The sequence below is a fragment of the Sciurus vulgaris genome (genome assembly GCF_902686455.1).
Source record: "Sciurus vulgaris genome assembly, chromosome: 7".
Lineage (NCBI taxonomy): Eukaryota > Metazoa > Chordata > Mammalia > Rodentia > Sciuridae > Sciurus > Sciurus vulgaris.
Window position 1 is genome coordinate 121,401,696 of NC_136467.1, and position 22,805 is coordinate 121,424,500.

General features: G+C 38.5%; 1 pseudogene across 1 annotated transcript; it reads right to left on the reverse strand.

Annotated features, from left to right (window-relative positions):
• Positions 1 to 4,012: 4,012 nt before the first annotated feature.
• Positions 4,013 to 5,688, reverse strand: LOC306665225 (mitochondrial fission regulator 1-like; annotated as a pseudogene). The gene is made up of 2 exons: positions 5,419 to 5,688; positions 4,013 to 5,359 (listed from the first exon to the last, which is right to left on the reverse strand). The product of its transcript is annotated as a mitochondrial fission regulator 1-like (transcript).
• Positions 5,689 to 22,805: the final 17,117 nt, after the last annotated feature.

Here is a 22,805-nt window from a genome sequence, read left to right on the forward strand (position 1 = left end):
TTTATGACAGAAGACTAAAAAGTGCATGGAGAACCCAGTTTCTGTGGACTACCACCTTCTCACTCCAGTTCCCCTCTGGTCCCTTGTTTCCATTAGAGGAAAGTCTTTAAACACAGAATCAATGATTTGTGACACTTTGGGCAATAAGTGGTAGAATCTGCACAGTATCATGCCTAAATCTTGACTTGGATGCATGACTTCAGAAAGACCAATCAAGTGTTGAACTACAGTCTCTCTTTAAAATATACTCTGGTATAAACCTATAGTATTCAACCCCTCCCAAAACAATCAGATAAAGAAAAATGGTTGACCAATTATAAATAGTACAGCATCAAAGAAAGGGTAAATTGAGTGTGTTAGTCAATTTTCATTGCTATCACCAAAATACCAGACACAAACAACTTAGAGGAAAAGTTTACTTCAACTCATGGTGTCAGAGGTTTCAGTCCATGGTTGGCCCGTTTTTTTGCTTTGGATCTGAGTGAGGCAGAACATCATGGTGGAAGGGACTGGTAGAGGAAAGTTGCTCAGCTCATGGCAGCAGGGAAGCCGGGGGGGCCTGAGGAGGGGAGAGAGAGAAACAGACGAAGGAACCAGGGACAAAATATCCCCAAGGACATGCTCCCCCGGGTCCAGGACCCACTGCTTTCAACCCACCTCCCAGTAGTCCGTTTAGCTATTGATAGACTAATCCTCTGATGAGATCAGAGTCCTCATGGTCTAGTCACTTCCCAAAAGCCCCACCTCTAAATGCTACTGTATTAGAGACTAAACCCATAACACATGAGCCTTTGTGGAACAATCCAAATCCAAACCGTGCAGCTAGTAACAATTCAGACTATTTTCTTCCAAAATGCATATCATCTGGGCATTTCAAAACATCTGGCCTTACTAATGGTATGGGTCAGATTGATTAGTCTGCTTTTCAGAGCATGGACAGAATTATAGGTTTTATCTCTAATGAGAAATTGGAGAAAAAGATTCAAAGTCTACAAAACTAGTGAAGACTAGATCTAAAAGCTAAATTTCTTAGCTTAAAATGCTCCCTATTATTGAAAAAAATAAAGCCTCAAAGAGCCTTGTGTTCTATAGTGAGTGGGGTTTGCAGTATGATTACCGTATGTGAAGATCTAAGTGGAATCCATAGAACTGCAAAACGTAGATTTAGAGAAGGAACTGGTCAAAAAATAGGTGACCCCCTAGTAACTAACAAAGCTCAAGGACTCCACTATATTGCACCTAGATTCAACTCTTATTTGTCAGCAGAAATTGAGGAAGTAATGACATAATCCAAGGTTACTAGTGATATCAGGGTCATACAATCTCAGTGCTTAGAATGGTCATAAGGGATATCTAATTACCCATCTACTCTCTTAAAATTAAATTCAGCAAATATTTATTGAACTGCTACCATATCTTAGATACTACATTTCAAAGTAATCTATTGCTGCATGATGATCCACCAGAACATTAAGTGACTTAAAACAATAATCATGCTTTTGTTCATTATTCTGAAATCTAGGTTGGGTTTAACTGGGCCTAATCATGAGGTCAACAGCATCTGGAGATTCAGGCAGTCTGGAAATCAAATGTGGTTTTACTCACATGTATATCTCAGCTAGGACGTTGGGAGGTCTGGAGGCTGGCCAGGCATCTCTCTCTCTCCACATGGTCTCTCCAGCAGGATACTGGACTTTATATGGTGGCTGAAGGCACAGTGTCCAGAGTGTCACTTCTATCACACTCTGCTCTTCAAAGTAAGTGACATGGACTACCTTGATTCAGTGAGAGGGGAAATACACCTCACTTCTTGAAGAGAGGAGTAGAAAATAATTGGTGTCTACTTTTAATCCACCACAGTATGGTACATATGAGGATAAAAGATAGGATATGATTTCTACCCTCGAGGAGTTCTCCAATCAGAGAGACAGACATTATGGGGAGGGAGTGTCATGGTCACTTAAATTACTGAAGTAAATATGAAAAGGTGATAAGGAGAAGCAAAGTTTTATGGAAAATGTAAATGACAGGATAGGTCAAGGAAAGCTACTGAGAGGAAAGGATATTTGTGCTGGACATTAAGAAGAAGTGGAAATTATCATATATGATAGAAAACGAAGTACATAGTGACACCTATAAGGAAGTCTTGCCAAAAAATTGAGTCTTAACAATCCTCTAGATGTAACTCCCAAAACACAGAAAAGTAGAGAGCAGAGGAATGTGTTAAATGATACTAGGAAGATGCAATCAGCAGCATCCGGAGAACTCAACAGGACAAATGGGTCAGTTTCTTCAACAAATCAGATGAAAACCAAACACAACTACAAAAACAAAGAAGGCAGGGGAAACTGAAAACTAAGAGATTTAAGAGTCAATATAAACACTGGGCATGGTGGCGTACACCTGCAATTCCAGCAACTTGGGAGGCTAAGGCAGGAGGATCGCAAGGTTGAGGCCAGCCTCAGTAACTGAGCAAGACCCTAAGCAACTTAGAGATACCCTGTCTCAAAACAAAATAAAAAGGGCTGAGGAGCTAGGGATGTGGCTCAGTTGGCAAAGTTCCCCTGGGTTCAATCCCCAGTACAAAAAATAACAACAACAACAAAAAAAGTCTTATGAACAAATGCAATGTGTGGGACTAATACTAATATGAATCCTCATTTGAACTAACTGGAAAAGAACCTGAGAAAACTTCCACTTATGAGTAAAAGTAGTAGGAAAGGACAATCCACCATTCCTTCTACATTTAAAAAAATGAATGAATTATAAAGATATCAGAGGGTTGTGGAGGCAAAGAAGAGTAAAAACACTAAAAGTTTAGAAATAAAAGACTCTTTTCTACTTAAACTGAGATTACTTGTCATTCCCTTTCTTTGGGACTATTTGCTGAGTGTGGGTGAGTGCCAAGGACCAGGCTTTCCTTAGGCAGAGGGATTCCACTGGAGGAAAGAAAACCCAAGGAAGCTTCATCACGTGGGCTGTCATGACAAGTGGACTGCTGTCCCCATCAAGGCATTGGTTAAAGGCTAGGGCCACTCGGGAGACTAGGAATTGACCTGCAAAGGCAAAATGAAATTTCTCATGGTCTCAAAATGCTTAGAAGAAAAAGTCCCTGTAAAGGAATGGGTTTTTAATAAGCATACACAGGTCTTTGCCTTGACATATTTGAAACCAGAGATGAACTGAATATAAACTAAAGCCAGAGCATAGCTCAATTCCTGATTGGATTGGTGATCACTCCCTTACCTGATTTGCTAAATAGAAATTTGTGTCCTCTCTGGGCAAAAATAGCATTGACTTCAGTCTCTTTTTTTTATGCAACATTCTGCATACAATTTTTAAAGAGGGGTCTGGAGATATAGCATGTGCTCTAATACTGAGAGCATAGTGCTTAAAAAAATCCCCAGCACTTAAAAAAAAAAAAAAAAATCACAATCCATGTGAACAGGTAGAAAAAAAATTTTTGGTTATCAGGAAAAAAGGGAAATAGTAGAAGTGATCTCATGGATGATTCAGGTGTTGGAATTAGCTGTCAAGGACTTCCAAAACAACAAGTATAAATATGTTTAAGGAGATAGGGTAAAAAAATGGACAAATGAATGAAAAGATGAATAATTTCAAAGGAACTGTAATCTAAAAAAATGAACATTCTAGAATTAAAATACAAATATTAGAAAATAAAAACAGTGAAACTCACTGTTGAACACAGAATGGACCCACAAAAAAAGATAGATAAAAACAAACAGAAAACATTCTAAATGAGGTACATAGGGTTAAAAAAAAAAGAGGAGCATTCAAGACATATAAGACAAAGCCAAATAGTCTAATATATGTAGAAATATGACTGAAAATTTTCCCAAAACATGAAAGATAGCAACTCAGTTAGCAACTCTCAAGGAAGATAAATAGAAAAAAAAAAAAAAAAAAAAAGGCTGAAGGTGAACAGAAAATTTTAAAAGGAGCCAGAGAAAAAGACACAGGAATAGCAATAATGCTTTTTTTTTTTTTTCCAATCTCAAATATTTTATTCCAACATCTTAAATTACACCAGCTAATCCATCACTAAGAGTAAATGCTCATTGAAAACATATGAAGATAACAATACCCTCATTGTCACTGATAATTTTTTAAACTGTTTTATATCCAAACATATGTATATAAAACATTTGTACAGATAAATTAGTGTTAAGAATTTTAAATGCACAGTAAAATCCACAAATGTCCTTTCTGTGTTCTGAAATCTTAGGAATGTTTTCAAGATTGGAAGCCTCCATCTCCTGGCTATACTTGAAAAACATGTCAGAATTCATTATGTTATGGGAAGCTCCAGAACTGACCATCTCATAAAGCAAAACAAAGTTATGGTGCTTCCATTATTGCTTAATCCTCTAGGTTAAAAAGGAGACCACTGAATACTAAAGTCAGGTATTTACTAAATAGTGTCGAATTCTACTAGCCAAATTCAGCCCTCACAAACCAGCTGAACCAGGAAATTTTTCTCAGCTCATTGTCCATTAGGAATTTGAAACATTTTCAATTAAAGCCTTCATTTTTCCTGTAGACTTCAACATATGTGGCCCAAACAATGCTGTCTCTGAGGTGGTCTCTGATTCAGACTTTGGAGATCCTTTTTCAACTTCACCTTGGCTATTACTTCGATACCGATAAGCAAATTTCTCTTTCAAAGCTTCTGCTATGAGGGCAGCAGGGTCAGTAGCATCTACTGGCTTGGGCTTTACATCTTGCTCTGACCTCTTAACTGACTGAAGTTTTACACTATTCATATCTTTAAGGATTTCTAGCATATTTGGCATGTCAGATTTCTTTGGATTGTTCTTAGACAAAGTCTTTCCAGCACTGGCTTTTTGCCCTCTTCGCTCTTTAATCAGATCAATAGCAGATTTACTTTGGTGGAGCCCTGGTGGAGCGGGTAGAGGAGGTGGTGGTGGTGGTGGTGGTGGAGGAGGTGGGGCCGTGGTAACAGACGTAGCAGAAACCAAGTCACCTACTGCAGTGAGATTTTGTTGCTCTTGCAGGGTTACAATTTTGGCAATCTGAGCTCTGAGAGTAGCAAGTTCATTTTCAAGTGCACAGATCTTTTGCAGGGCTTCCTCATTGGCCAGTGTTGCGGTCTTCGGTGGAGGCTCTCTTGAGACAAGTTTGGTAAGGAAATATGCCTGCTTGAGGGCTTCTCAAAGAAAGGAAGGTCTTCGTGAAGGGGTGGCTTTGACCTGACTTCTGTCCTTAGTATTGTTGAACACTCTCCTCCTTCTGTGGCTACCCATCCAACATCAGCAAAAGATACCACTGCATCCTCTCCCAGGTGGTTGGGACTCCATTCTGTTGCATGGTTGGTAAGCTGTGTTGGACTCCTAGACAGGTCAGATATATTCCTTATCATTTAGCCCCTAAATGAGTCTGAAATTGAACTCTTGGACATTGAATCAGAGATAAGTTAGTACCAATTTTCCTTACAATACTTCGAGATGAACCATATGGTTTTCCAGACCAAAGTACCGATTGCATGCTTACTCCAACTTGTTGAAAAACCATCCTCATCAGGCGCTTAATCCAGCCAAGCATTTAGATGGTAAAGTTGTCCCAAATTTGCATTTCAAGTACTTCAGGCATACATAGCAGTACATTGTCCATTAAAGCACACTCCGCCGCGCGGCAGCCAGCACCTTCTCCAGCAATAATGCTTATTGCTGACTTTTCAACAGAGCCTTTGAGCTCTGGCTATGGAGATATTATCTTTCAAGTGGTAGAAGATTCACGAATCTTTTGTATGTAAGATTGCTGAGTTGAATAAGCTTGAAGATGAAACACACACATTGCTGATTCCTAAGTTCTCTCAGCTTCAGGTTGAAGAACTCAAAAAGTTGTTTGTGTGTATGATCAGCCAGTGACAGGGGTGCACACTTGTAGTACCAGTGACTCTGGAGGCTGAGGCAGAAGGATCACAAGTTCAAGGCCACTGGGCAACTTAGCTAGACTCTATTGCAAAATAAAACATTGAAAAGACTGGGGATGTAATTCAGTGATCAAGTTCCCTTGGGTTCAATTCCCAGTACCGCAGGGACAGGAGGTGGTGGAGAGACTTGAAGGATCATTTTGCCCACGGCTCATCTCTCTCTACCAAAATATGGTCCATTTATTTATTGTCTTATTTATTCCTCCATGGATGGATGATCAAACATTCAAAGTGGTCTTTGCCTTCAAGGTGTCCATAATCTGAACAAGAAAACAGATGGGTAGAAGAATAAAATACAATGTAATATGTAAAACTCAAAAATTAATAGAAGGAAATAGTACCAAGGAAGAAAAAGAGATCCTGGTTTCCCAGAAAAAGTGCCTTCACCTTTATTTATTTATTTATTTTTAACTTTAGTCTGCATTTCACACACACACATATAATTGAGACAAAAGTTCAAAAAAATAATACTTTTTCCTGTGTTATCTGATATTCTCTGAATGTTCAATTTTTTTTTTTTTCTATTTCACTGTCTATGGGGGTGGGAGGAAGGCATTCATTGTTGTTTTTGTTTTGGGTTTGGTGTGGGGGGATTGAACCCAGGGTGATTTACCGCTGAGATACATTCCCAACTCTCTTTAAATATTTTTTGTTTTGAGACAGAGTCTTGCTAAGTGGCTGAGTCTGGTGATCCTCCTGCCTCAGCCTCCTGAGTTGCTAGTATTACAGTCGTGTGCCTCTGCTCCCAGTTCTCTGTGTGTGTGTGTGTGTGTGTGTGTGCCTGTGTGTGTGTTTTAATGGTCATGTCCCATTGTACTGAATTCATGACTCTAAGTTGCTCAAGATCTATGGTTAGAAAAACTGTTCTGGAGCACAGCGCTGGGACTCGGAACCACCACTGGGGCTCCGGAGGCTGCCTAGGGGAGGAGTGGCGAGGAGAGCTGTGTGGACTCAGGACACCGGGGCCTGCCCTGAGGAGGAGGAGAAGGAGCGTGGCCGCTTGGATTCGGAGTGACTACACCAGAGCTACAGGCGGTAGCCAGAGGAGGAGCTGCGTGGCGAGCTGTTCGGACTCAGAACGACGCTTCGGAACACCGGGGCCTGCCCTGAGGAGGAGGAGGAGAAGGAGCGGGGCCACTTGGATTCGGAGTGACTGCACCAGAGCTACAGGCGGTTGCCAGAGGAGGGGCTGCGTGGTGAACTGTTTGGACTCAGACCACTTCTGAACACCAGGGCCTGCCCAGAGGAGGAGGAGGAGGAGGAGGAGCGCGGCAGGGCGTTTGGACTCGCAATGAATGCATTGGAGCTCCAGGCAGCTGCTCAGAGGAGAAGGCGAGTGGTGAGTTGTTTGGACTTAAAGCGACCGCTCCTGAACACAGGGGGGCTGCCTGGAGGAGAAGCGCGGTGGGTCGCTTGGTCTCCAGTGGCCGCACCAGAGCTCCAGGCAGCTGCCCAGAGGACGCGTGCAGCGGGTCACGTGGATTCAGAGCCACTCAGAGTGACCGCTCCTGAACACCCGGGGGGTTACCTGGAGGAGGAGGAGGAACAGGGAGGGTCATCTCGACTCGGAGTGATTGATTGCCCTGGGCTACGTGTGGTCGGTGGGAGGAGGAGGCACGCAGTGAGTTGCTTGGACTCCTAGTGACCGCACCAGAATACTGGGCGGCTGTCTGGAGGAAGAGGCGTGCGGCGGGTCTCTGGGACTCAGAGCGATTGTACGGGACCCCAGGTGGCTGCTCAGAGGAGGGGCTGCATAGCCAGGCGATTAGGTGCAGAGCAGGGTCCCAGGATCTAGGAAGCTTCTTGGTGGAAGAGCCGCACAGAGACAGGCTTAGGGGCGGAGCGAAGGTTCTAGGCCTGCGGGCAGCTTCTCTGAGGAGGGGCAGCCTAAGGAGATTCATCTGCGAAGGGTGAGGCTCCCAGGCTCAGGAGGTAGGGCCGGGCCCCTGGGAACTATGAAGAGGAAGGCAGCCCAGCCCAGGCGGTAGCTGTAAATTGAGGGGAACCTCTAGGAGGGAACTGACCAGTGAGACCTCCCCACCAGGTGAGTCTTCCCTGCCGGGTGAGGTTTCCCCACAAGGACGGTAAAACCAGAGACACAGGCCCAAACAGACCTTGCCTCAGCCCGCAGCCTAGATCCCCTTTGGAAGACCATTGGTCAACAAGTGGAGACACCTCTGCCCAGTAGCAGGGAATATACCCCACCTGAAGGCCACCACCCCTAGAGAGGCAGCTTCCTTGTGGAGCACCGCATTATCAACTTCCTCCAAGACTTCAGCCTACTGAAGGCTAAGAAGGGATACACATATAGAAATCTTCAAGGACATTGTAAGTGAATAGAGGAAATCTGCAATATCTCAGCGGTCCACTGATACCTGAACAATATGAGAAAACAAGGAAAGAAAATGCTGCAAACAAATCTAGATGTTACATCAATAAAACCCAATGACAGCATGGCAGAAGAAATGACAGAAAAGGAGTTCAGATTGTACATAATTAAAATGATCAGGGAAGCAAACAATGAGATGAAAGAGCAAATGCAGGCATTGAATGATCGCACCAATCGACAGTTAAAAGAGCAAATACAGGAAGCAAAAGATCATTTCAATAAAGAGTTAGAGATATTGAAAAAAAAACAAACAGAAATCCTTGACATGAAGGAAACAATAAACCAAATTAAGAACTCCATAGAAAGCATATCCAGTAGGATAGAACACCTGGAAGACAGAACCTCAGACATTGAAGACAAAATATTTAACCTTGAAAACAAAGTTGAGCAAACAGAGAAGATGGTAAGAAATCATGAACAGAATCTACAAAAACTATGGGATATCATGAAAAGGCCAAATTTAAGAATTATTGGGATTGAGGAAGGCTTAGAGAAACAAACCAAAGGAATGAACAATCTATTCAATGAAATAATATCAGAAAATTTCCCAAATCTGCAGAATGAAATGGAAAATCAAGTTCAAGAGGCTTATAGGACTCCAAATACACAAAATTACAACAGACCCACACCAAGGCACATTATAATGAAAATGCCTGATATACAAAATAAAGACAGAATTTTAAAGGCTGTGAGAGAAAAGAACCAAATTACATTCAGGGGGAAACCAATACGGATATCAGCAGATTTTTCAATCCAGACCCTAAAAGCTAGAAGGGCCTGGAACAACATTTTTCAAGCCCTGAAAGAAAATGGATGCCAACCAAGAATCTTATACCCAGCAAAACTTGCCTTCAAATTGGATGATGAAATAAAATCCTTTCATGATAAACAAAAGCTAAAAGAATTTACAAAAAGAAAGCCAGCATTACAGAACATTCTCAGCAAAATATTCCATGAGGAAGAGATGAAAAACAAAGAAGCAAATCAGCAAAGGGAGGAATTATCCTAAAGGAATTGTCAAATAAAGGAGGAGCCAAGTTGTGTCAAACAAATAAGCAAAATTTAAAAAATGAACCAAATGACTGGGAAACCAAATCATATCTCAATAATAACCCTGAATGTTAATGGCCTGAATTCATCAATCAAAAGACAGACTGGCAGACTGGATTAAAAAGAAAGATCCAACAATATGTTGCCTGCAAGAGACTCACCTCATAGAAAAAGATACCCATAGACTAAAGGTGAAAGGATGGGGAAAAACATACCAGGCACATGGACTCAGCAAAAAAGCTGGAGTATCCATCCTCATTTCAGATAATGTGGACTTCAAGACAAAGTTAGTCAGAAGGGATAAAGAAGGTCATTTCATACTGCTTAAGGGAAGCATAAATCAGCAAGATATAACAATCATAAACATCTATGCCCCAAACAGTGGCTCATCCATATATGTCAAACAAATCCTTCTCAATTTCAGAAACCAAATAGAGCATAACACAATAATACTAGGTGATTTTAACATGCCTCTCTCACCACTGGACAGATCTTCCAGACAAAAATTGAACAAAGAAACCATAGATCTCAATAACACAATCAATAATTTAGACTCAACAGACATTTATAGAATATACCATCCATCCAAGAGTGAATACACTTTCTTCTCAGCAGCACATGGATCCTTCTCTAAAATAGACCATATATTATGCCACAAAGCTAATGTTAGCAAATACAAGAAGATAGAGACACTACCATGTATTCTATCAGATCATAATGGATTGAAGTTAGAAATAAATGAAAGAGTAAAACACAGAAACTATTCCAACATCTGGAGATTAAACAATATGCTATTATATGATGAATGGATAACAGAAGATATTAGGAAGGAAATTAAAAAATTCTTAGAGGTAAATGAGGACAAAGAAACATCATATCAAAATCTCTGGGACACTATGAAAGCAGTACTTAGAGAGAAATTTATTTCATGGAGCGCATTTAATAAAAGAAGTAAAACTCAACAAATAAACGACCTAACACTACAGCTCAAAGCCCTAGAAAAAGAAGAACAGACCAGCACCAAAAGTAGTAGAAGACAGGAAATAGTTAAACTCAGAGCTGAAATCAATGAAATTGAAACAAAAGAAACAATAACAAAAATTGACAAAATAAATAGTTGGTTCTTCGAAAAAATAAACAAAATTGATAAACCTTTAGCCACACTAACAAAGAGAAGACGAGAGAAAACCCAAATCACTAAAATTCGGAATGAACAAGGAAATATCACAACAGACACGATTGAAATACAAAACATAATTAGAAGCTATTTTGAAAATCTATACTCCAACAAAACAGAAAACCTCGAAGACATCAACAGGTTTCTAGAGACATATGAATTGCCTAAACTGAACGAGGAGGACATACACAATTTAAATAGACCAATTTCAAGTACTGAAATAGAAGAAGTCATCAAAAGCCTACCAACAAAGAAAAGTCCGGGACCAGATGGGTTCTCAGTCGAGTTCTACAAAACCTTTAAAGAAGAGCTCATTCCAATACTTCTCAAAGTATTCCATAAAATAGAAGAGGAGGGAATCCTCCCAAACTCATTCTATGAAGCCAATATCACACTGATACCTAAACCAGACAGAGACACATCGAGGAAAGAAAATTTCAGACCAAAATCCTTAATGAACATCGACGCAAAAATTCTCAACAAAATTTTAGCAAATCGCATACAAAAACATATTAAAAAGATAGTGCACCATGATCAAGTGGGTTTCATCCCAGGGATGCAAGGTTGGTTCAACATCAGGAAATCAATAAATGTCATTCACCATATCAATAGACTTAAAGTCAAGAATCACATGATTATTTCAATAGATGCAGAAAAAGCATTTGATAAAATACAGCACCCCTTCATGCTCAAAACACTAGAAAAAATAGGGATAGTGGGAACATTCCTTAACATTGTAAAGGCCATTTATGCTAAGCCCGTGGCTAATATCATTCTAAATGGTGAAAAACTGAAAGCACTCCCCCTAAAAACTGGAACAAGGCAGGGATGCCCTCTTTCACCACTTTTATTCAACATCATTCTTGAGACTCTAGCCAGAGCAATTAGACAAACCAAAGAAATTAAAGGGATACGAATTGGAAAAGAAGAACTCAAACTATCCCTGTTCGCTGATGACATGATTATATATTTAGAGGAACCTGGAAATTCCACCAGAAAACTCTTAGAACTCATAAGTGAATTCAGTAAAGTAGCAGGTTACAAGATCAATGCTCATAAATCCAATGCATTTTTATACATAAGTGATGAATCTTCAGAAAGAGAAATTAGGAAAACTACCCCATTCTCAATAGCCTCGAAAAAAATAAAATACTTGGGAATCAATCTCACAAAAGAGGTGAAAGACCTCTACAATGAGAACTATACAACACTAAAGAAAGAAATTAAAGAACACCTTAGAAGATGGAAAGATCTTCCATGTTCTTGGATAGGAAGAATTAATATTGTCAAAATGGCCATACTACCTAAAGTGCTATACAGATTCAATGCAATTCCAATTAAAATCCCAATGACGTACCTTACAGAATTAGAGCAAGCAATTATGAAATTCATCTGGAAGAATAAGAAACCCAGAATAGCTAAAGCAATCCTTAGCAGGAAGAGTGAAACAGGGGGTATTGCAATACCAGATCTTCAACTCTACTACAAAGCAATAGTAACAAAAACAGCATGGTATTGGTGCCAAAATAGAAGGTAGATCAATGGTACAGAGTAGAGGACATGGACACAAACCCAAATAAATACAATTTTCTCATACTAGACAAAGGGGCCAAATATATGCAATGGAGAAAAGATAGCCTCTTCAACAAATGGTGCTGGGAGAATTGGAAATCCATATGCAACAGAATGAAACTAAACCCATATCTCTCACCATGCATGAAACTAAACTCAAAATGGATTAAGGACCTTGGAATCATACCAGAGACCCTGCAGATTATAGAAGAAAAAGTAGGTCCAGATCTTCAACATGTCGGCTTAGGACCAGACTTCCTTAACAGGACTCCCATAGCACAAGAAATAAAAGCAAGAATCAATAACTGGGATAGATTCAAACTAAAAAGCTTTCTCTCAGCAAAGGAAACTATCAGCAATGTGAAAAAAGAGCCTACAGAGTGGGAGAATATCTTTGCCAATCATACTTCAGATAGAGCACTAATCTCCAGAATCTATAAAGAACTCACAAAACTCTACTACAAGAATTCAAATAATCCAGTCAACAAATGGGCTAAGGAAATGAATAGACACTTCACAGAAGAAGATCTACAAGCAATCAACAAACATATGGAAAAATGTTCAACATCTCTAGTAATAAGAGAAATGCAAATCAAAACCACCCTAAGATTCCATTTCACCCCAATTAGAATGGCGATTATCAAAAATACAAGCAACAACAGGTGTTGGCGAGGATGTGGGGAAAAACGTACACTCATACATTGCTGGTGGGAGTGCAAATTAGTGCAGCCACTCTGGAAAGCAGTGTGGAGATTCCTTAGAAAACTTGGAATGGACCCTCCATTTGACCCAGTTATCCCACTCCTTGGCCTATACCCAAAGGACTTAAAATCAGCATACTACAGAGATACAGCCACATCAATGTTCACAGCTGCTCAATTCACAATAGCCAGACTGTGGAACCAACCTAGATGCCCTTCAATTGATGAGTGGATAAAGAAGCTGTGGTATATATATATACAATGGAATATTACTCAGGTATAAAGAATGATAAAATTATGGCATTTGCAGGCAAATGGATGAAATTGGAGAATATCATGCTAAGTGAGATAAGCTAATCTCAAAAAGCCAAAGGAAGAATGATATTGTTAATAAGTGGAGGATGACACATAATGGGGGGGAGGGAAGGGTTAGTGTTAGGGTTAGAGTTAGGGTTAGGGAGGGGGGCATGTATGGAGGAAGGAAGCACTGTATAGAGGGAAAAGAGGGGTGGGAGGGGGGGAAGGGAAAAAATAACAGAATGAATCAAACAACATTACTCTATGTAAATTTATGATTACACAAATGGTATGCCTTTACGCCATGTACAAACAGAGAAACAACATGTGTCCCATTTGTTTACAATAAAATAAAATTTAAAAAAAAAAAAAAAAGAAAAACTGTTCTGGAAGCAGTTAAACCTGAACTGGATTTTACTTTATTGTTTTAATAAATTTTTTAATAGTAAACATAGTTACACAGTTTAAAATACAAAAAAATAGTAAAAATTGTGCTCCTTGCCCTGTTTCACTCTCACATTCAAAATTCCTTTTTTCTCTTGCAGATAACCATTATTATTAGCTTCTTTTACGAATTTCCAGTTCCTTTAAGTATTTGTTTACATAAAACAAGTGTGTCTAAAGTAAATAAGAACATATATGAACATGTAGTCTTATCTTCTCTTTTCTTGTCCAAATGTTTACTGTATTCCCTAAAAACTTTCTTTGAAGAAAAAGCTGTCGGGCAGATTTCTAATATCAATAGTAATCTGAAGTTTTCTGTATGTTTGATTGTTTGTTTATGTCCTGGACCTTCAGGCCAGTTTTTATTTTAAACAGTTTTACTGGGCTGGGGTTGTGGCTCAGTGGTAGAGCTCTTGCCTAGCATGTGTGAGGTACTGGGTTCCATCCTCAGCACCGCATATAAGTGAACAAAATAAAGGTCCATCAACAACTAAAAAAATATATAGAAATACTTAAAAAAAAACAGTTTTGCTGAGACATATTGTAATAAATGACACATTTTATTTTATTTTTTTAGCTGAATCTTTCTTTTTAAAGCACTTTTTAAACTTTATTTTTTATGTGGGGCCAAGGATCAAACCTTGTGCCTCACATGTGCTAGGCAAGTGCTCTACCACTGAACCATAACCCCGTCCCAAATGACACATTTTAAAATATCAAGTACCCACTTTGATAACTTTCAAAATATTGTACACACCCATGAAACCATTATCATAATCAATGTAACCAAGATATCCATCAAACCCCGATATTTCTTCATGCCATTTCTAATCCCACTTTCCTGGCCATCCCCAAACATCTCCATTCTCTACCACTGATCTTTCTGTTCCTATTGACTGATTTTCATTTTCAGAGTTTTACATAAGTGGAATTATACAGTATAAGTTGTATATTGTCTGGCTTCTCTCAGCATAATTATTTTGAGATACATACTTGTTGCTGCACATATCAAGGATTCATCTCTTTTTCTTGCCAGTGTGTTTTATCGATATATCACAATCCACTTATCCATTAATCTGCTTACAGACAATTTGTGCTGTTTCCAGTTTGGGGCTATTACAAATAAAGGTGCTATGAACAGTAATGTAAAAATATTTGTATGAATATATACTTTCATTTCTCTTCAGAATAAAATGCCTGAGCCATTGGTAAGTGAATGATTAACATTTTAAGAATTTTCCAGTTTTCCAAAATGGTTGTAACATTTCATATGACTACCAGAGTGTATGAAAATTCTAGTTTATGAAATGTTGTAATTGGTGTGTAGTTATAGGTCATTGTGAGTTTAAGTTGCATATTTCCAATGACTAACAGTGTTGAAAATTCTTTCATGTACTTATCTGATGGTTCTATATCTTTCAATTTTATTTATTTTGTGTTTTTTTCTGTTTTTATTTCCTTTATTTCCACTCTGTTATTTGTTATTTATTTGCTTTGCTTCATTTGGTTGGGTTTCATTTGCCTTTGTTCTTCTGTATTCTCAAGGTGGAAGCTGAATTCATTTATTTGATTCCTTCCTTTCTTATATTGGCATTTAGTCTTATAAATATCCATCTAAGGGGTTGGGGTTGTGGTTCAAGGATAGAGAGTTTGTCTAGCACATGTGAGGGCCTAGGTTTGATCTTCAGGACCACATGAAAACTAAATATAAAATAAAGGTATTGTGTTCATCTACAACTAAAAATATTAAAAATAAATAAATTTCCATCTATGTATTACTTCAGTTACATTTTGAAATTTTGAAATGTTTTCATTTGGTTCAAAATACTTTCTGATTTCAACCTTGATTTCTTGACCTATGGGTTACTTAGAAGTATATTTAGTTTTCAAATACATGAAGATTTTCTAGATATTTTTATTCATTTCTAATTTAATCCCATTATGGAGACAAAACATAACTTGATTCCTTTGAAGTTTTTGAACCTTGTTTTATGATCCAAAGAAAATGGGTCCATCTTAGCAAATGATCTGTATGTTTTTGAAAAGAAGGTGCATTCACTGTTTGGGGAAGGATTGTTTTATAAAAATAAGGTCAATTTGGTTGGTAGATTTACAATTAAAACTGACAGACTCTTTGCAGACATATAAGTTTTACATGTTTTGGTGCTCTGTTTTTAGATGATTAATATTTAGCTTTATTATGTCTTCTTGATGAATTAGACCCACTTATTTATTATGAAATTACCGTCTTTGTACATGGTCATGTTTTTACTCTGGAATTTACTTTGTCTAATATTAATGTTAACATTCCACATTTCTTTTTGAATAGTGTTAGCACAGTATATCTTGTTCTATCCTTTGTTTTTCTTCCTGTTTCTGCTTTTATATTTAATATGGATTTCTTGTAAGTAGCATACAATTAGGTCTTGCTTCTTTTCCTTGTTTGAAAATCTCTAACTTTTAGTTAGGATATTTAGACCATTTACATTTAACATGATTGTTGATATGGTTAGATTTGAATCATCATCTTGCTATTTTTTTAAAATTTATTTTTATTGTAAACAAATTGGATACATGTAGTTTCTGTTTGTACATGGAGTAACAGCATACCATTTGCATATTCATAAATTTACATAGAGTAATGATGTTTGATTCATTCCATTTTTTTTCCTCCCCCCACCCCCCACCTCTCTTTTCCCTCTATACAGTCCCTCCTTCCTCCATTCTTGTCCCACTCCCACCCCCCATTAAGTGTCATCATCCGCTTATCAGTGAAATCATTCCTCTTTTGGATTTTTGAGATTGGCTTATCTCACTTAACATGATATTCTCCAATTTCATCCATTTGCCTGAAAATTCCATAATTTTATTATTCTTTATAGCTGAGTAATATTCCATTGTGTGTATATATATATATATATATATATATATATATCACAGTTTCTTTATCCATTCATCAATTGAAGGGCATCTAGGTTGGTTCCATAGGCTGGCTATTGTGAATTAAGCCGCTATGAACATTGATGTGGCTGTATCTCTGTAGTGTGCTGATTTTAAGTCCTTTGGGTATAGGCCAAGGAGTGGGATAGCTGGGTCAAATGGTAGGTCCATTCCAAGTTTTCTAAGGAATCTCCACACTGCTTTCCAGAGTGGCTGCACTAATTTGCACTCCCACCAGCAATGTATGAGTGTATCTTTTTCCCCACATCCTCGCCAACACCTATTGTTGCTTGTGGTCTTGATAATCGCCATTCTAATTGGGGTGAGATGGAATCTTAGTGTAGTTTTGATTTGCATTTCTCTTATTACTAAAGATGTTGAACATTTTTTCATATACCTGTTGACTGCTTGTACATCTTCTTCTGTGAAGTTTCTGTTCATTTCCTTAGCCCATTTGTTGATTGGGTTATTTGTATTCTTGGTGTAGAGTTTTTTGAGTTCTTTATATATTCTGGAAACTAGTGCTCTATCTGAAGTATGAGTGGCAAAGATATTCTCCCACTCTGTAGGCTCTCTCTTCGCATTGCTGATAGTTTCCTTTGCTGAGAGAAAGCTTTTTAGTTTGAATCTATCCCAGTTGTTGATTCTTGCTTTTATTTCTTGTGCTATGGGAGTCCTGTTAAGGAAGTCTGATCCTAAGCCAACAAGGTGAAGATTTGGACCTACTTTTTCTTCTATAAGATGCAGGGTCTCTGGTCTGATTTCAAGGTCCTTGATCCATTTTGAGTTGAGTTTTGTGCAGGGTGAGAGATAGGGGCTTAGTTTCATTCTGTTGCATATGGATTTCCAGTTTTCCCAGCACCATTTGTTGAAGAGGCTATCTTTTCTCCATTGCATATTTTTGGCACCTTTGTCTAGTATGAGAAAATTGTATTTATTTGGGTTTGTGTCCGTGTCCTCTATTCTGTACCATTGATCTACCTGTCTATTTTGGTACCAATACCATGCCGTTTTTGTTACTATTGCTTTGTAGTATACTTGAAGTTGTATTGTGATACCCCCTGTTTCATTCTTCCTGCTAAGGATTGCTTTAGCTATTCTGGGTTTCTTATTCTTCCAGATGAATTTCATGATTGCTTGCTCTATTTCTGTGAGGTATGTCATTGGGATTTTAATTGGAATTGCATTGAATCTGTATAGCACTTTAGGTAGTATGGCCATTTTGACAATATTAATTCTGCCTATCCAAGAACATGGGAGATCTTTCCATCTTCTAAGGTCTTCCTTAATTTCTTTCCTCAGTGTTTTGTAGTTTTCATTGTAGAGATCTTCTACCTCTTTGGTTAGATTGATACCCAAGTATTTTATTTTTTTTTGAGGCTATTGCAAATGGAGTTGTTTTCCTCAATTCCCTTTCAGCTGTTTCATCACTTGTGTATAAAAATGCTGTAGATTTATGCGTGTTGATTTTGTAGCCTGCTATTTTGCTGAATTCATTGATGAGGTCTAGAAGGGTTCTGGAGGAGGTTTTTGGATCCTCTAAATATAGAATCATGTCATCCGCAAATAGTGACAGCTTAAGTTCCTCTTTTCCTATTCGTATCCCTTTAATTTCTTTAGTCTGCCTAATTGCTCTGGCTAGTTTCGAGGACAATGTTGAATAGAAGTGGTGAAAGAGGAATCCCTGTCTTGTTCCTGTTTTTAAAGTGAATGGTTTCAGTTTTTCTCCATTAAGAATGATGTTGGCCATGGGCTTAGCATAAATAGCCTTTACAATGTTCAGGTATGTTCCTACTATCCCTATTTTTTCTAGTGTTTTCAGCATGAAGGGGTGTTGTATATTGTCAAATGCTTTTTCTCCATCAATTGAAATAACCATATGATTCTTATCCTTAAGTCTATTGGCATGATGGATTATGTTTATTGATTTATGGATGTTAAACCATTCTTGCATTCTAGGAATGAACCCCACTTGATCGTGGTGCACAATTTTCTTAATATGTTTTTGGAAATGGTTTGCCAATATTTTGTTAAGGATCTTTGCATCTATATTCATCAAGGATATTGGTCTAAAATTTTCTTTCCTTGATGTGTCTTTTCCTGGTTTGGGTATGAGGGTGATATTAGCTTCATAGAATGAGTTCGGTAGGGTACTCTCCTTTTCTACTTCCTGGAATACTTTGAGAAGTATTGGAATGAGTTCTTCTTTGAAGGTCTTGTAGAACTCAGCTGAGAATCCGTCTGGTCCTGGACTTTTCTTGGATGGTAGATTTTTAATGACTTCTTCTATTTCATTGCTTGATATTGATCTGTTTAAATCATGTATGTCCTCCTGGTTCAGTTTGGGAGGAGCATATGTCTCTAGAAATTTGTCAATGTCTTCGGTACTTTCTATTTTGTTGGAATACAGATTTTCAAAGTAGCTTCTCATCATGTTCTGTATCTCAGTGGTGTCTGTTGTGATATTTCCTTTTGCATCATGTATTTTAGTAATTTGAGTCTTCTCTCTCCTTCTCTTTGTTAGTGTGGCTAAGGGTTTATCTATTTTGTTTACTTTCTCAAAGAACCAACTTTTTGTTATGTCAATTTTTTGAAGTTTCCTTTGTTTCAATTTCATTGATTTCAGCTCTGATTTTAATTATTTCCTGTCTTCTACTATTTTGCTGTTATTCTGTTCTTCTTTTTCTAGGGCTTTGAGCTGTAACGTTAGGTCATTTAATTGTTGATTTTTCATTCTTTTCTGGAATGCGCTCCATGCAATGAATTTTCCTCTTAGTACCACTTTCATAGTGTCCCAGAGATTTTGATATGTTGTATCATCATTCTCATTGACCTCTACGAATTTTTTAATCTCCTCCCTGATGTTTTTTGTTATCCATGTTTCATTCAATAGCATATTATTTAGTCTCCAAGTGTTGGAGTAATTTCCTTTTTTTACTTTGTCATTGATTTCTACTCTCAGTCCATTATGATCTGATAGAATACAAGGCAGTATCTCTATTTTTTTGCATTTCCTAAGGGCTGCTTTGTGGCATAACATATGGTCTATTTTTGAGAAGGTTCCATGTGCTGCTGAGAAGAAAGTGTATCCGCTCGTTGATGGATGAAATATTCTATATATGTCTATTAAGTCTAGGTTATTGATTGTGTTATTGAGTTCTGTGGTTTCTTTGGTTGGATTTTGTTTGGAAGATCTATCAAGTGGTGACAGCGGTGCGTTAAAGTCGCCCAGAATTATTGTGTTGTGGTCTATGTGATTCTTGAAATTGAGAAGGATTTGTTTGATGTACAGGGATGCACCATTGTTTGGGGCATAAATATTTACTATTGTTATGTCTTTCTGATTTATGGTTCCCTTAAGCAATATGAAATGTCCTTCTTTATCCCTTCTGACTAACTTCGGCTTGAAGTCCACTTTATCTGATATAAGGATGGAAACCCCCGCTTTTTTACTGGGTCCATGTGCGTGGTAGGTTTTTTCCCATCCTTTCACCTTTAGTCTGTGGATGTCTTTTTCTATGAGATGAGTCTCTTGCAGGCAGCATATTGTTGGGTCTTTCTTTTTAATCCATTCTGCCAGTCTATGTCTTTTGATTGATGAGTTTAGGCCATTAACGTTCAGGGTTATTATTGAGAAATGATTTGTATTCCCAGTCATTTGGCTTATTTTTTGGTTTTTAAGTTGGCTTGGTTTCTCCTTTGAGTGGTTTTTCTCTAAGGTAGTTCCTCCCTTTGCTGACCTCCATTGTTGTTTTTCATTTCCTCCTCATGGAATATTTTGTTGAGAACATTCTGTAGTGCAGGCTTTCTATTTTTAAATTCTTTTAACTTTTGTTTATCATGGAAGGATTTTATTTCATCTTCAAATCTGAAGGTTAATTTTGCTGGGTATAGGATTCTTGGTTGGCAACCATGTTCTTTCAGAGCTTGAAATATGTTGTTCCAGGCCCTTCTAGCTTTTAGAGTCTAGGTTGAGAAGTCGACTGCTATCTGTATTGGTCTCCCCCTATATGTAATCTGATGCTTTTCTCTCGCGGCCTTCAAAATCCTATCTTTATTTTGAATGTTAGGCATTTTCATTATAATGTGCCTTGGTGTGGATCTGTTGTGATTCTGTGCATTTGGTGTTCTGTAAGCCTCTTGTATTTGATTTTCCATTTCATTCTTCAGGTTTGGGAAATTTTCTGATATTATTTCATTGAATAGGTTGTTCATTCCTTTGGTTTGTATCTCTGTGCCTTCCTCAATCCCAATAATTCTTAAATTTGGTCTTTTCATGATGTCCCATAGTTCTTGGTTTATTGTCTCCTTCATTTCAAGGATTTCCGTTTGGGTTTTTTTGAGAATCTCTATCTCTTTGTTGAAATGATCTTTTGCTTCCTGCAGGTGCTCTTTCAGCTTATTGGTATTATCATTCATTGCCTGCATTTGCTCTCTTATCTCATCCTTTGCTTCGTGAATCATCTTAATCATGTATAATCTGAAGTTATTTTCTGACATTTCTTCTAACATACTGCCATTGGATTCTATTAATATAGAATCTAGATTTGTTTGGATCATTTTCTTCCCTTGTTTTTTCATGTTGTTCATGTATCTTCCCCTCTAGCGCTGCAGATCTGGGGTATTGCAGATTTCCCCCTATAGGCTTATAGTGGCCCTATAGGTTTCCAAAACTCTTTCTTTAAGGGGAGATCAATATTAGCAGTGCCCAATTCAGACACTATGCAATCCTAGACCAAATAGCCCCTATGGGACAATAACATCATGTAAATAAAGGAGAAAGCGACTCTGAGGGAACAGGTAAACAGAAGGAAAAGAAAGCAAGAAACGTAAAGAAATAAAACTTAAATTTTTTTTTTTTAAAAAGGAGAAAAAAGAAAATCTACTGTATAATAGTCATATTGTAATGAAACCTCCCAGTGTTCAGTAGCCCGGTGTATGAGAGGTACCTGAGAATGAGCTTCAAGCCTCCAGCAGGCGTCGCAGGATGGGATTTGCCCTACCCAAAGATTGGAGCTACGGCTTCCAGGATTATCCAAGATGGCTGCTCTGGCTTCCAAATGTGTTGGCAAATGGGGAGTTGCAGCTCAGGGGTGGACGTGGTCAGCTGGAGGTCCTGGAGACGGGATCTGGTTGGTCCGGCAGGGGTCCTGGAGGTTCGGTGTGTTTGGTGTGGTTGTGGGATCCTGGATGCTGGGTGCAATCAGTCGGTCTTGGGTCCCGGTGATAGGGCGCAGTCAGTTGGTCTGGGGGTCCTGGCGGCAGGGAGCAGTCAGTTGATGTGAGGGCTCCAGAGGCAGGGAGTGATTGGTCGGGTTGAGGGATCCTGGAGACGGGACTCGATCAGTCCGGCCAGGGGTCCTACGGGGCCTGGCTGTTGTCTCAAAATGGTGGCAGCCACGTGTAATCAAACCTGCAGGTACTGTGACAGTGAACTTCCAGGCAGCAGCAGGCAGCTGGATCTCCACTGGCGGTCTGCGGTCAGTCTGCTGCCAGCTGTCGGACGATCGGGAGGTGAACCTCGAGCGTTGGGTGATGGATAGGGGTAAGGCAGGTGATGGACAGGCGAGAGGCAGGCAAATGGCAATCTGCTCTCAAAAAAGGCGTCGATATGCTGGCAGACTGCAGGTCATCACAGCAGAGAAATGGGGTAAAGAGCAGGGGATCGATAAGCAGCAAAAACTGCCTCACTGAGAAACAGATATTCTCTGCTTGAATCCAGCGTTGCGGAGCGACCAGGAACGCAGCCTCCCTCTAGACCGCCATCTTGGATCCTCCATCTTGTTATTTTTTATTTTATTCATTTTGTTCTTTGTTCTATTTTTCCTCTTTTCCTTCCTTCTTCTGTTTCCTTGACCATTTTTAGTGATTCAGTTTTATCAGTGATTTTGTGGGATTATTAGCTATAACTCCTTGTTTCTTTTAGCAGTTGCTCTAGGATCTATGATATACATCTTTAACTTTCATAGTCTACTTCAAGTGACATTATATGACTTCATGTACAGTACAAGAACCTTACAGCAGTATACTTCCATGTTTTCCTTCACAACCTTTGTGTTATTATCATACATTTTACTTCTACGTATGTTAGAGGCCCCAAAGATATCACTGTTACTTTTCAAGAATTTTCTTTTTAGAAAATTTAAATAAGAAAAATATTTAAATATTTACCCATGTAGTTTATACCTCTGTTGCTCTTCATTCCTTTGTATAAATCCATATTTCCATTTGGTATCATTTTCCTTCTGCTTAAACATTTAT